General features: G+C 45.3%; 1 protein-coding gene across 1 annotated transcript in view; it reads left to right on the top strand.

The window, feature by feature from the left end:
• Window positions 1-13087, top strand: part of CDH4 (cadherin 4) — a 460217-nt gene that overhangs the window by 417113 nt on the left and 30017 nt on the right. The window lies entirely within an intron of this gene.

Below are 13087 nucleotides of genomic sequence, written 5' to 3' on the forward strand. Positions count from 1 at the left end.
TGGGTGCTCAGGAGAGGAAGCTGGCTCAGGCCCCCTGCCCAGCTTGCGGTGCCCGGGAGGTGTTTCGTCTTGCTCCCTTGGGAAGGGGCATCTGGCAAAGGGCTGGCTGTGAACTCCAAGCACAACCGCTGCTGCAGGACAACCTAAGCACAGCTAGATGCTCTTATTCTAGGAGAAGACCTCTTGCTCGTTGAGGCTGCTCTGGATGCAAAGCGCGCTGAGCCGTTTGGTGGAGGAGCAAGCACTTTTTGAGAGTTCATCAGGCAAAGCCGTTCTGGCCAGTTTTTAATGGGGCTATTTAATTAATCCTGGTGGCTCCGAATCGCAGCAGGCTGCTCCGAGGCGCTGAGTTGGGCACGGGGCTCTCAGCTGGCTGAAGCGGTCGGGAACGGCCCTCTGCGGGGTGGGGAGGGGGCTCGGGGCTTCGGCAGCGCAATGACCCAGCCACAACCCCCCGGGTAAAATGGCTTTTGTTTTGGGCACTGCACTGCCAAAAATTTCCAACCTTTGTCTGTTCGGCTCTTTGGGCTCCTCAGCGTGCTGTGGATAACGCTAACGAGCCCGCTCTGAAAAGTGCTTTGAAACCTGCACGCGAAACCGGCTCTCAGGGCATCTCTAGCCTGCGAACAGTGTCCTTTTCCATTAACAGGTCTTCCTTCTCCCATTTTGATGCTTCCCTCCCGTTTGCTTTCCCAGTTCCACCCTGATACAGCAGCGCACACCATTTGGTGAAGATAAACAAGCTGAGCTCCTCCAACCACTATTTCTATTACAGGTTGCTGTTCCCTTAGTCATCTCAGTAACCCCGCTGCGCAGCAGCCTCTGTTCAAATTTCTTCCTTTTGACCAGAATTGCATATAGTAATCCAGATGAGGTTGCTGTTGTCTTGAACAGGAGAACTAACATTCAGGGGGGTTCATAGTTGCCTTTTTCCCAGCCGCAGCCTACAGTTCCTTTAGTCTACTTACTCTGCAAGCTTTTCAAAATGCTGCAAAAGCAAGCAAGCAAGCATAAGCCAAACTTTTATTCCTTACTCTGTATTTGTTCTCATGCTAACAGTATTTGAGGACAAGAGACAGCTGTGCATCAGCCAGTGAAAGAGCAACACTTCCCAACGTTGCAGAAATTACTCACTTGAGCTGTGAAAATACGGTGACTTTTTTGCAAGTAGCAAGGATTTCGGTGAATGCTTCACCTGGCCTCTAACTGCCTGAGTCGAATCCTGCTGAGCTGTGTTTTTACCAGTGAGTTCAGCAATAGCAAATGTCAGGAAAAACCCTCAGCTTTTCATTCAGACTGGCAAATAGTGACTTTGAAATGATTACGATGCAAAAATGTAAATAGGCCTTATTTTATGAGGTGGTCTTTAATGGTCATAGGAAGCCAAAACCGGAAACCAAGCAAGCTCGCTAGTGGTTTGGGGTTTCCTAAGCACATTAGCAGCCAGATGTATCAAGAAGCATTCAGTACATGTGAGCGTTATGAGAAATCCCTTTTACATGCGTGCTAGTGTTTTACAAATTGATCTTAGGCAGTGAAGGGAGAATCCGCCAGGAATAGGACCTTAATAGATTCCCACAGACCAGGATGCCTATCAAGGAGTGTCCCAAAGAGAGCTCTTAACCCAGCTGATCTGAGAAAAATCATTGGAAATGATTTACTACCTTTTGGAGTCTGGGCAGGTGTCCAAAGCTGGAAAAGGCCAAGGGCTTAAACCTTGGGCACTGTCTAGCATGTAGACTAAAGCCACATACGTAGTTGTGCAATAGTCCCTTTGCCCATTCACAGAGCACCGTCCCCATCATTATACCCGCCCGTTCAAAGAGTCTGGAGTGACATTTGAGTATCGATTAACCTGGGCTCCGTAGTGGTTTAAAATCGCTGAAATGCCCATGGCATAACTTAGAGGCAGTTGTCACAAGAGCTGGAAATCGAGGTGGCCAGCGCAGGTCAGAGCTGGCAAGGGGAAAGCCTTCATACCAGAGTGAGAAAATTTACAGGACTGCGTTGTTCCACTGCTAAAAACACACCCAGGAGTTCTGTGCAGTTCTGCAGACAGGATTTAGTGTTAGAAATCAATTGTGCCTTCATGGAAAATCCCAGGTGATTGTGCTCTCTTGCTCATTTTCCAGTCAAAATGAAGCTGAACCAAACTGCACAGTAAAGCTTGGACTGTTATAGAGCTGTCACCTTCTAACCTAGATAAATTATTATATTCAAGTGAATCCAATATGCCCAGTAGCGTTTGGGTAAATGAGCGTCTACCTAATTCTGTGTGCATTCCAATTAAATATACAGTCAGTGAAGTCTAAAGACTGCAAATCAGTTTAGTTTTCCTAAATAAGGATTCATTGTTTATAAATTGAAATGGGCTTTCCGCCTTTCATTATATTTTGCAGGTCCTGATGAAAACCTCTGTCATAAGCAATGAGTTAGAATAAGGATGTTAGCTCAAGAAGTAGCAGTAATGGAGAGAGCACAAGTGCAAAAAATGTGTTTTCTTCCCTTCTTGTCTCAGCCTTGCCTAGGACTCTCCACGCTAATGCCAGGTGGCTTTGCTGCCACAGGCAAGCAGATCAGCCTTTGTTAGCATGCTATTTACATCTTGATGGAAAATATTCACATCTTGATCTGTCTTTGGAATCAAACTGGCCTGTGTGGGAGAGGGAAGGGTGCAGCTGAATCTGGATCTCTACCTAGATGCTAAGTCCATCCAGTGAAGCCTCGGACATGTGAAGCCCCCACGGTTTGGAGTCTGATGAGGAATGAGTGAGAGGCCCAATGCTGGGCGCAGGTTTTATGGCTTAGCACTGCCCCTTTGAATAGTTCAGGAGACCAATTAGCTTGTCCTGGCAACACCTCCCGGCCTCGCTCCTGAGCAGATTTATGGAGGTGTGCAAACTCAAGCTGCTAGAAATAATAAACCGTCTGCGGGTTCAAGGCCATCAGGAGCCAAGGTTAGAGGTTTTGGTGGTGCCCACATACCTTACTTGTTGACCAACGTCACTTGTGAGCAGCGGGGCTCTTCCTAGGCACAGCATCTCTGGAGGCCCTTTGAATGCAATCTGATGGAAAGCAAGACATGGTTCATACTGTCTTGTAGGTGCTCGACTTTTGCACTCTAGTTTGTCAGCGCTTTCATCTAAATAAAAGTCATTTCTCAGTTTATGAGAAAAAATTATTCTCCATGTCTTAATGAAAAGAGCATCAGCTCTTCTTTCTATTTAGTCTTTACGCCAGTGTAGTCTATGGCGGAAAGGATGAAATACCTCCAAGACTATTTGGTGTGCTGGTCAGGACCACAGGTTGGATAGGTAGATACAAAGATGTACAAATAGCTATATGCAAAGTTAGATACCTACATAGGTGGATACAAAGCAGAGATAGACACTGATATAATGCAAACAGCCATCAGAAGAATACAAATCACTGCTCCGAAATAAGTTGTAGTTCTGTGAATTACTCCATTGCTTGTGCATGCGTGTATATGTTTATTAAAAGAACAAATGCTCTACTTGATAGAAGTCTCTTACTAATAGATCCCATTAATCAAAAGCTAAATTTACAGTGGCTTTTGTTTTGTTTATTTCCTTTCAGTACATTCATTTTCAAATTATCACCAAATTAATCATCTACAGTGTTTTAAACCAGCTGCCATTTGGTGAAACAGCTCTGGTTCCTCTCCATTACACTGAGCATTAGTTGTTAAGGCGTAGTTCAAGGCTCTGCTTAGCCTGATTCTGTCCTGTATCTAATTGGAATCAGCTAGATTGTTCTTTGTAAATGGGTCAGTCACACAAAAAAACATCAAATGTAATCTTGAGATTGCGAAAGAAAGAAGAAAGAACATAATTTTATTTCTCTTCATTGATACCTGCCTGATGGTTAAAAGAAGGATTAAAATGAGGTCATTAAACTTTCCTTGGAGACAAACCCCAGACCTCAATGGTAATATGATTAATCAAATATAAAAGTGAAGCTACCCTGAATGAATAACTCATTTTTATGAAATATCTAATTACTGAAATGTCGTCTGCTGCAGAAAAAGAAGGGGGGAAATTAATTGCAATAACAATTCAAGAAGATAAAGTTTTTCTGAATTAGGTCTACACAAGAAGCTAAATTGAGTTGATTAAGTAATTTTAGTTTCAGGAACACCCTTGATGGAAGTTAGTTGTAATGAATTTTTCAGACCTCGGAGTTTAAAATTGCCAAAGACCAGTGCATTTAAAAATTGGGAACAATAGTTTCATTACAGATTTCAATTTTCTGTCACACAAAAAAAGGAACATTAAAAAAAAAAAGCTCTATTGGTCTCTCTCAAATTGGACACGTGTAGTGCTTGGTTTAAAATGAAGACTCGTGCAACCTTCTCTTTCTCTACTAGAAAGCACAATCCCTGCCGATTAGAGCTGCACGGCCGCCTGGGAGGTAGAGCCCGGGGCACGGATGCAGGAATTTCAGCCCAACCTCTGTGTCCTAAACCTGTGCCACCTGCAAGGACGGGCCTGAGAGCCCTCCTGTCCTCCCTGTGCTTGGAGGTGGCTCTTGTTGATGGGAGCGAGTGGCACGTTCACCTCCATCGTCAGCACCGTCACAACGCGCAGTGATGCGTTTTGGCGTGTGAACCTGGCGCCCGCCGTGTTAAGCTGGTTCATGCAGTTTAATATGATCAAGATCCGGGCTAAAATGGTGTGCTGGCGAGAACATACTCGCTGCGTGCAGGATAATACCACATATCAGCTCTCACGTCGACTTGCCGTAACCCATTTGTCATGAGCCATTTCGTTTGCAACATCTGGCAGCATTATATCTCCTGGCGTGATGTCTCATTTAACAGTGACTTCTCTCCTCCTTTTCCTTCCCTGTTGAATATATGTGGGATCTGGAGAGAGAGGCTGTAAACCGCAGCCTCAGAACATGCCTTATGGAACAGCATGGAGGAAATGTCCAGTGAAAGAGAGGTGCCAGAAAACTTGAGTTACATGTGTGCAACGAGACGTGACACAACCAGATGTCGCTGATGAAATGTCCATAGTTAAATATAATGTCCGCAGTAAAACGCCCACCCTTCCTGCACTGTGATATGCTGCAATGGGAATTGAGTGGTCTCCATCCACCTGATGTACGTCTGCATATTAGACACCGTTCCCATAAAAAGGGGTGTATTAGTCTGTTTTCACGGAGAACGTCAGATATTAATGCTCACATAGCTGCCTGCTCCAGCATTTCTTCTATGAAATCTGTCTGGAGCATTTCTCTCAAACTGGGATCATTTTTAAAGATTATATACCTCTCTCGGCATTGGATCCATGCTTAGGATGCTAATTCTCCAGCACCAGCTCCGGCAGGTCCCGCGAGGAGACCCCACGGCCCGAGAGCCCCCGCACGGGCAGCTGCGTCCAGCCCGCCGCTCTGCCACGTGCTCCAGACAAACACCCGTTTGCGCTGGATTATTTCATTACCCTAAAAGTACCCAGTCTCTCTGGCACTGACGTGAGTCTGGGAGATTCAGATGCGTGCGGCAACTCCGTTATTGCAATGCGTGGAGATAAATCTCTTCCTGAGGTTTGCGGCCTTCCTCGGGTGGGCAGGTTTTTAATACTTCAGCAGGCTCCTGCCTTAAAAACAGTTGCTTCCAAAGGATGTCATTTTAAGAGGATATATATCTGGAATTTCATTAAGCACATTTCGGTTATGAAATCTTTAGTGACATCCTAAAAAAAAGAAAAAAAAGGAGACTTAGTGAAGGATTTAGTAGTGCTGTGAGTTTTCTCTCATCAAATCCCGCTCGCTGTCCGGCTGCCTTCACACCTCCCGGCTGTAGGAGAAGGGGCCAGGACGCGGCGTGCAGCCAGAACTGGAAACGGGGAGGATGTTTAAAAGGTTTCGTGTCATTTTTTAAGCATGGTAGAATTTTTCCAACCCTTCAGCTTAGTGCAATAGCGTTTTAATTGCCAAAAAACAGCGGAGAAGCAGTAACATTTTCCTTAGTTTCCTTCATTCGCGGGTAGGGACTCCCTCACCCTTCTTTCACCTGGTACCCGCCTCCCATTTCTCACTGCATCTCTCCTCCATCACCTGCTCCTTGACTTCCCGGCAGAAGACAAAGTCCAGCTCTGCCTCTCTTCTTCAGCTAGACATCTCTGTTCTCATGGCAAGTCTGATGAATTATGTAGCATTTAATTTCATCTTGCTCATTGTGCGCTCCAGATTCCTTCAGGCCGTGTCGCTTACGCCAGATTCGAGCGGCTTCCTCGGGACCCGGCCTGGAAACGCGGCTCCCCTGGGCTCGCGGCGGTGGCAGCCGCAGCGTGGGGAAAGCCCGAGCCTGTGCAGCCCGGCCGCGCGGCGCGACGCGGGAAACCTGGGACAAACCTCAGTGCCAGGGCTGCGGCATGCACAAAAAAACCGCAGGTGCAGAGCTCTGAAAATGCTCCCTTTCCCAAGTATCCGTCTTCAGATCCCAAAGGCACATGAGCAGCTTTTATATGCCTTAAAACCGGAAAAAATTAAATTAAAAACTCATTACACGAAGTGGGCAGTTAATAAGAAAATCCTAAACCAGATTTATCAGCTTAAGGCCCTTCTTTATGAAACTTTATTACGGCTGCCTGAATTGAAGTCTCCTCTTCTGCATGCGTTTCACCAAGCCACCCGGAGCCGACCTGCGGGCTACCGTTTGCTACCTTCAGACTTGGGCTCTGTCACGCGCTTTTTGTCAGTCGTGCTGGTTTACGTGTGAAACAGGAAACATTTTCAAAATGTTCAGAGCAGCACAGTTGTTTGCTCCTCTGGACGTGTAAGAAAGAACGAAAATTGAGTCTTGACAGTCTAACGAATGAGTGAATTTCACCCTCTTTTAAAGAAGATTGTTGTTTTGGAGGACTTAACACGGGACGCCAGCACTGCCTCGGCAGCCCGGTCCATCGACCCGCTCTTCTCCTTTCAGACGGCAGAGCTTTCCAGCCAAGCCACCGCATTGCAAAGCCTGGGGAAGAAATCGCCGGTGGCCGTGTTGGTGAGCCAGCTCCTCCTCCACGCTGGTCCCCCAGGACCCGAGTGGTCCAGGAGGACAGTCCTTTGCCAGCCTCTCCGCCTGGAAGCCGTTCCATAGCTCAGCAGGTCTCAGAGGGCGCTAGGGCAATGCACCGGGGGGATCGAAAGACTCTCTGGGCTGACCTGATGTATTCATCAAGTAAACGCATGGATTCATGATGTTCTCAGGCTGCAGCTCTGGTCCAGGCGGCTGAGGGCAGGAGGCAGCCCCAAGCGCCGCGTGTGACATGGGCACCTCGCTTGGTCTTTCCGCGCCGCAGCCAAAGGGAGGCATAGGGTTGCCAACCATTGAAAAGCAGTGCTGGATCAGCGCAAAAATATTTCACTGCATAAATGTATATGTAGAAATGCAACTTTTTTAAGAATAAAGCTTTAATAAGAATTAAAGAAAAAGGCTTTATAGGCAGTTGCAGGCATTTTAAAACCTATGCCTTTATTTAAAAGATAACGTTGCTAATTACACCTGACAATCAAATACTAAGCGGAAATGTATCAGCTGCCTTCTCCCACTGTTTGTTCTGTAGGCAAGAAACAAAGGTATGTTAGACAAGAGAGCAAATGAAATGTTCAAAGGATTCTTGTCTAAAACCTGCAAATAAAAGGCCGTGCTATCAGATCAGAATTTTTAACATATACTGTTTCCATTGGCTCCTGCGATAAAATCTTTTATTGTTGAGTATAACCATTGTTAAAGGTCACCGTTGCAAAGGCTACATCATTTAGACGAGATGAGATCCCATTTTGGATAAATTCACAATTTTTCTTCCTAACAAGGAGATAGTATCAGGATTTGAATGTACAAGAGTGCCGGGTTACAGATTAAAGGCTTTTGTGTTCTGGAAACCACACTATGCCAGATTTCATGAGTTTCAGTGAGACGTGCAAGTCCCCAAAGTCAAGTAGGTTGATTAAAGTGGTTCTTTATAGCCTTTGAAATACAGATAAAGTACATCTTTCCTACACAGGGTTAATGTAGAATTTTTTTCCTTGGCAAGCCTATATTCCTTTCCAAGGACATAATTTTAATCTCTTTCTAAACCTTTCATATGAACGTCGTAAAAAGCTCCTTTGTGTTGTAATGCGTTTTTATAAAATATCTAAATTCCTATGCAAACTTCGAACCTCGTTTCGTAAGATATATTTATCGGGAAATGGTTATCTTGCAGCAAAGCAGTGCCTCATGTCATCACTTCTGTGGCATCTTTTCATACTGTCACAGGAATGTAACATCTGATAATGAAAAAAATTAGCGCTCATTGTCAGCCATGCAAACTTCTTTTTCTTTAATATCCTTTTACCATTACGTGCTCTTGTCTCTGCACTCCCGGCAGGTACCCTGGGAGTCTTTGAACCAAGGTTAAAGCTAGGTCTGCACGTTTCTCTCTTGAACCAGAGACTCTGAAATGAGAGGGTTTTCGTTTGCTGGTCTGAAAGGGAGGATATTACTTTCTTCTTCTCTGTTATTGCTTTGTCTCCATATTCCGAGGGTAAATCTTGCAGTTTAATCCAAAACTAGCTATTACTTAAGATTTTGAAAAATAATAACTGTGAAGGAAAAGAGTAAAGCCCACAAGAGCTGCCATCAGCTGCCAGAACAAAATGGACGCTGCCTGCACTCAGCTGTAAAATCAGCTTTAGAAAAGGAGGAGTTCAGGCTTTTCGCCTTTTTTCCGCCGTGTCCTGCGGAGGAGCAAAACCCGCGCTTTGAGGCGTGCGTAGGCAGCTGGAAGGCGTTAAACCGCGCTTTGCGGTAGCGCTGAGGCCGAACGTTGCAGTGCGGGGTGCGTTGCAGCCGGAGCCGGACGGAGGAGAAGCGGCGGCGAAGGCGCTCGCTTCGCGGTCGCTAGCCGGAGAGCTGGCGAGCAGGGCTGGGTGAGCCGCCCGGGGAGGAGGCGCAGCCACCGGTACTTCCAAGGTGCTCATCGCTGGAGCGCTCCGGAGGGCGAGCAGCTCTTTAATAAAACGAGATTAAGAAATTAGCATTTCAAACCTGATTTGCGCACAAAGCAGGGCTGACTGCGTGTGTTAGCTGGGGTCATCGTCGCAGCGCGAGCTGGTGATCGCTGGTGCACAGCGGTGCAGGTACCGCGAGCGCCCGGCCTTCGGTGTTTCACTGTCACGGCAGCCAAACCCGACCCGAACCGCTCAGGCTGGGGAGGATAACTTACCGACCTCGTACAGTCATCCGTACAGCAGATGATATTGGAAATTAAAGGTCAGAGAATTGATGGTAAGGCTTAAGAAAACAGCAATTAGGCTGCTAGGAAGAAAAGCTAAATTACCGGTAGTAAGAGTAGGGGAAAAAAATAGAGGATTATTGATCTAAATATCAAGTTGGCAGATACACAGAGTACAGTCTAGAGGTTTTTTACACCTCTGGGCTTATTCAACCCCACAGTAAAAAATGCAGGCCTATAAAGATGGAATAAGAAGCAATCAATTAGGATGGCATTTGCTTGTTTCTGCGCTGCAGCTGGGCAGGCACATCACAATTAATGATTTATTAGGAGATTTTTGCCTTTTTTTTTCCATTTACACAGATTGCTGCAACCAGACTGCAGTTGTTTATTAATTTGCTCGCTATTCAAGCGTCTTTGTTAAATATTGTGTGCAAAAGGTAAACATTTGGCTCGCATGCCAACACGTCGTTGGGAGCATGCCCTTAAGCGTGGAAAAGCTGTGATGTGATATTCGGGGTGTGCGTCTGCTCATGCGGTTTATGTGGGCAAATGCAGCCCCAGCGTGCAACGCTGGGTGCCCTGATGGCCCATCGCGCTGTGTCCAGAGCTTGTCACGTCGTGGGGTGGCCCTGCAGCAGAGGGCAGCGGGACGGGGCACACGTGTCATCACTGCTCAGGGTCCAATTTGAGAATGAAGATGCCCTTGTTCTGCTTAGGAAATCCATACCTGTTGGTCACGGAGTGCTCGGTTGGTCTAGATAATCCAGCCTACATGAACTGCTTCTGCCTGTAACAAATTTTGCATCATCATCATCATTAGTAAATCTTGGCGACAGTGCCAAAGTCTTTCTTGCAGACTGTCATGTGAACAAGTCTTTGCTTTCACAGCTAGTTATGAAAACCAGCTAGAAAAACTATGAATGCAGAAAAGAGAAGGAATTCCCTTTAGAAGTAAGCCTGAATAATTATCTTTGTATTCATCCATCTCCGTTCAGCACCTCCTAGGAGTGGCCGCAGTGAGCTGATCGGTCTTGCTCTGCGGTGCGTGCCCTCGCGGGCCAGGCTCTAGATTCACGGCACAATGGAGAGTCACCGTGCGATTCCATCACTCGTCCTCCCACATCAATCCCTTTTACTTTCTGAGTGATATCTGTGCACATGTTTATATGCTGTCAGGTACCGAGCGAGACAAAAGACAGGTTCTGGAATTAAATGATTTTAGTATAAAGTGATGCAACCTGAAAATCTGAATGAATTATTATTACCTTTTTGGCAAGATGTGACTTCTGACAGGCCAGGTCTAGAGGAATGGGAGAGGTTCTCTCACCCACATGCCTTTATGGGGAGGGGAAGGGAAAAGACCCGGCAGAATTTAAGAAGTGAAGAACACGGCAGGTTCAGAACCAGTGCAAGTCTCAGAGTGTGCAGCAATCGGCCGCAGAGCTACTTGTGAGTGGTCTTAAAAAAGTGCTCTGGAAATTAAGGATTTCAGATACAACAGTTGAAAGTGAAGTCAAATGAATTACAGAGGAATACGAGTAAATGCTACAAGTCTGGGTCAAGCACTGCTTTATCAATCTTCTGTTTACGGCAGCAGCTCCTCTGCTGCCATTGTTTTACCTTGTTTGAATAGATAATGCTCCTTTTTATTTGAAAATCAATTGTAATCTTATGAAAGAAAACTTACAGCGTGGGGAATGCTGTAAAGCAGCATGGTAAAAGATGGCACTGTTCATTATCCTAAATTACTGCAGAGTAGGGAGGGAATGTCATTAAAGAAGTGTGGATAGCTTTGAGCTGCCATCCTTCCTTTAGCAGATGTAATTTAATGTCATTACTTAATTTTATTAAAGGTAAAGACAACTGCGGACAATGCATGTTACAGCATTTACTTAATGTTAATGATACTGGAGGAGTGTTGGAAGGAAAGCTGGGCCAGGGTTTGGATTCCCAGTAGCTGCTGATCCATAGCTGATAAAAGTTACTCTCTTCTTCGTGGTGTATCTCTCAAGATTTGCTTCTTAACAAGCATGTCGTTCTGTAGGTCCTTTGATTTCTGTGTAGCTATCTCTGTTCTCATCAGATACATATTTGGCTTTACATGCATAGTAGACAATATCCATTGGCGGCCCGAGGAGCTCCTGGCTTGTTCAGTGTACGCACAGCTCTGTGATTTTTACTCTAATGGAAAACCTTTATAGAGGGTTACGGTCTTCCACTAGGCTTTATAATTGAGATGTGTTTGTATATTTATAATTTTTAATATACCTCGTAATTCTAAAATACACCTTGTGCTAGACTTTATTGGTACAGGCCCAAACCTGAAAATGGATCTTCCAATGGCTTTTGGAACAACTGCTGTAAAACTGTAAAACTCGCCAGGCCTCAGCTCTGCAGCATTGGGTAGGATTTTCCACGTAACCTGAACTCCTTGGCAGCACCTGGGTTGTGATCTACAAAAGGGGTTCAGCAGCCTGCAGCACTAGTCCTCTTAAATATCTTAAATACAGCTGGTGACTTGTTCTGAATGAGTTAATTGTGTTTGGTTCTGCAAGAGAGAAGTCTAATGGCAATAGGCAAAATTCTGTAGTCCTCCTCAACATTTGAGATAGTTGCATAAAATGCTTAACTCCTTTGAAATTACAGCAAATACGATACTTAGTTGTTAGCAGTGCAGGCGTCTCCTAAAAGAAACTGGGGGCCCATCAACTTGTCATCGCTGATGTGCCGTACAGAATTAATCTAATCTAATGGGAGGTAACTCGTGTGGATTTAGTGCAAGACGATCCTGCTTAACTAATCTCCCCGAGTTCTTTTGAGCAGGTTTCAGACAAGATTGATAACAGGAGGGTACACATGACATAGTCTAATGGATTTTTCAAAAGGCTTCTGACAAATTTCCATATGGTATTTCCCCTACTTAAGCTGCATGCTGCCGACATCCCAAATTGGGCAAGAGAATGGGTAAAGAACCAGTGAAATCACGGGAAGTAAAGCGAAGAAGAGCTATAGCGTATACTGCAACTAGAATTATCTAGCAGCTTCCCACTGCTCCTCCGCACTGCTCAGCATGGCTGGGAAGAGAAGCCATCTGCATTCACTAATGAAAACTTGTTTAGGACAGGTGCCTAACAGAAAAGAGGGCAAGATGCCATCAAAGATACCACTAAAGGGCAAATTTAAATTTACGTTAGCATAAGGCAGATAAATATTTTTGCTGTCGGTGGTGAAATAATATATACTGGATATAGGCACACAAAACTGAAAGACTCCAGTGAATGGATGTTGGTTAGTACCGGAAAGAGACTTTCGAGCTAACAAAGGAATGATTTATTATCATTTACAGAACCTGGCGCTTGTGCACACCAAAGGCCAGATTTTCAGAAGTGCTCTGCGCCTGCACTTGGGGCCAGGGTTTCAGTTGCAGACGCAGAGCCAGCCGCTCCCGTCGTTCCTCCAGTGTTTAATTTGCCATATGTCAATCAGAGTGTTGATTTGCAAGTGCCGGTAATAGGTGATGCTGAGAGATGAGCGCTATTGAAAATTTGGGAATGTGTCTTACTGGCAGCTTCTGAGCCCCCAGCGCTGGAAATATTCACCGGCCAGGATCCCTGATCAGTCGTATGATAAATCAAGGACTCGAAAGCAAAAAAGAATGCAGATAATGCATCAGAATATGCTTAAACTGGACATGCTCCATGAAAATCAATGCTAAATGATAGAATTAAGCACCAGGAAAGGCTGTGGCAAAATCACAAGAAACACTTTACATAATGAGGCAAAATCAAATCAAAGGCAAGAAAGAAAGGAAATGGAATAAAATCACTGAAGAAGCAATAAAATGCCAT

Source organism: Dromaius novaehollandiae, chromosome 16 (assembly GCF_036370855.1).
Source record: "Dromaius novaehollandiae isolate bDroNov1 chromosome 16, bDroNov1.hap1, whole genome shotgun sequence".
NCBI lineage: Eukaryota > Metazoa > Chordata > Aves > Casuariiformes > Dromaiidae > Dromaius > Dromaius novaehollandiae.